Source organism: Rhineura floridana, chromosome 6 (genome assembly GCF_030035675.1).
Source record: "Rhineura floridana isolate rRhiFlo1 chromosome 6, rRhiFlo1.hap2, whole genome shotgun sequence".
NCBI classification, from domain to species: domain Eukaryota; kingdom Metazoa; phylum Chordata; class Lepidosauria; order Squamata; family Rhineuridae; genus Rhineura; species Rhineura floridana.
Genome location: NC_084485.1, coordinates 117,088,331 through 117,091,217, shown reverse-complemented (window position 1 = coordinate 117,091,217; position 2,887 = coordinate 117,088,331).

Below are 2,887 nucleotides of genomic sequence, written 5' to 3'. Positions count from 1 at the left end.
GAAATCTGATTTTTTTTAACAAAAAAGAATGCAAAAAATGGTAAATCTGGATTAAATGTGGTGTAGGAATCTGGGATGGCATTTTGATTATTGTGGTGGTGGTAGTTGGAGTAACCTCCTGCATGTAATGAGGAGCAGCAGGTCATGTGTGGACACAGTGAACAACTTCCATCCATGAGCAGGCCAACTCCACCATAAACTGCTATGCGGAAGCACCATGTGCTCTGTCTGGTCTCAGCCACCCATTCTGGAAGTTTCTTTTCTAAAAATTAAACATAAAAATAGTGGTGTAGTTCTAACGTATGCATTTGCATGGAGCATATAGTTAGCCCCTAAACCATAGGAAGGCCCTGGGTTCGATTGTCCATCTGGATCAATGTGGCTATATTCCAGACTGCTTCATTACTAGCAGCCAATGAAACATTGCTTTAATAATATTTATTTCATCCTCAACATTTATTATGAGGGCTTTGTTCTGCTGAAAGAATGCCAAAAAGGCTTTTGTTGTCCTTCAGCATCCTTCACATATTTCAAAGTTTGTAAGGATTTGGCCCAAAGTATGTCAAATAGGTTGGTCTCCTTTGTTTGAGAATAATCACAGGTTTTCTTTTTCTTTTTGTCATTTATTTGTGCAGAAAAGAAAGTGTTTCCTTACTTCCGGTTTGTATTTTCCCTCTTGCTTTTTGGGTAGTCAGTGGTAAAAACTAGGAGCAGGGAAGCATTAGTCATAATGTAGCCACTGTGTATGCAGGGAGTACGTTAATTTATAATTTTCTTTAAACTCTCTTCAATTGGCCAAATGATGTCTCTTTTACAGGAATCCACTAAGTGCTCAGGTTTAGTATTTGTTAATTGAGGTAAAACTCTTAAAGCCATTAGGCAATTTAAATGTAGCTCTCTTTGAGCAATATCCTTTATTGGATTCCCCCATTATCCTTTAAATATCTTGGTGAGCAAGGGGATAAAATTAGAAAGAATTTGTTTGCTTTAAATTGCCAGCCTCTGCTTGATAAAACTATTAGCTATTTAGCTAATTGGACGGCTCTTCCATTATCATTAATTGGCAGAATTAATACAATTAAAATGGTGGCTTTATCTAAATGTTTGTGCTTATTGCAACGTGTACCCATCAAGCTACCTAACATGTTTTGAAAGCTTTCAGTTCTCCAATTAGCTTTGTGGCTTTTCAGGGTTAGAGCTAAGATTAATTTGGAAACTCTGCAACTTCCCTTACAGTCAGCTGGGATGGTTTACTCCTGCTTGTAAAGTTATTCATTATAATAAGTTGTTCCCAGATAGAAACCTTTCTGTCATGGTGCCAGATGGTGAATCAAGCACATTAGCCACAGGGCTGGATTAACCAGTGGGGTAAAGGCCTTTTTGAACGATAGGGATATTTGCACAGTAACTGTACAGTTGTTGTGCCAATTCCAAGCATTCCTCTCCAAGTTAACACTTCTGTTGCAGGTAAATCTCGTTTCCCACTCCCACCCCACCCAAATGGCATTTTATTTCAATGGCAAAATGTATTCTTCCCCCATCCACCCGCATGATGTGCAATGATACAAATATCACAGCCACCTATTCCTTCAGGTGTTGAAAGCATTATCTCAGGAATCCTTCAAAAAAGATAGGTTGATATAGACATAATACAGATGAAGGGCAGAGGCTGCGAGTTGGTGGCTAGTCTAAGGCCACCTAAATGAGTTCACGGCAGAGGCAAAATTTGAACTGGGGATTGGGTTGCAATTTGATCTCCTATTAGTCACTATGCTACATGAGATTGTGAAATGCCATTGTACCCATGGATGGTTACAGGGGACCATTTTATTGCACATTTTCACCTAATGTATAGTAAAATTTCCAGTTTCATTTGGCAGGATGATACAGAAGAGTTTACCTTTAATTTTTGTGAGCATCATGACACCTGGTGAAAACTGCCACAGTTCCACTGTGCCAACCCTGTTCCTTGCATTTTTATATATCTCCACTGTACCACTGGACTCCATTTGCCATCATTCCTCACCATTGGCCATGAAGGTGGGAGTCAGAATCCAGAATACTCCTGTAGGGCCCCGTCCCTCCTGTATATTCTTGATTCTCCAGCGCTGCAAAGCTCTGCATCCCTGTTCTTAAAATGAGTCACCCATAAGGATTCTCAATACCTTGGCACAGTCATTAAGCAAAATGGAGACAATAGTCAAGAAATCAGAAGAAGGCTAGGACTGGGGAGGGTAGCTACGAGAGAACTAGAAAAGATTCTCAAATGCAAAGATGTATTACTGAACACTAAAGTCAGGATCATTCAGACCATGGTATTCCCGATCTCTATGTATGGATGTGAAAGTTGGACAGTGAAGAAAGCAGATAAGAGAAAAATCAACTCATTTGAAATGTGGTGTTGGAGGAGAGCTTTGCGCATAACATGGACTGCAAAAAAGACAAATAATTGGGTGTTAGAACAAATTAAACCAGAACTATCACTAGAAGCTACTTTGGACACATCATGAGAAGACATGATTCACTAGAAAAGACAATAATGCTGGGAAAAACCGAAGGGAGTAGAAAAAGAGGAAGACCAAACAAGAGTTGGACTGATTCCATAAAGGAAGCCACAGACCTGAACTTACAAGATCTGAACAGGGTGGTTCATGACAGATGCTTTTGGAGGTCACTGATTCATAGGGTCGCCATAAGTCCTAATTGACTTGAAGGCACATAACAACAACAAAAGTAGGGTTATGACACCGCACAAGTCTAACCCCCCCAGCCTATCACCTGAGGATAGGTTATTAGGATTACTACAAGAATATGATCCATACCCCAAGTATGCTGCATCACGAGACCTGAGCCAATTAAGATCTGCTGCTATTGTGTAATTATCTCA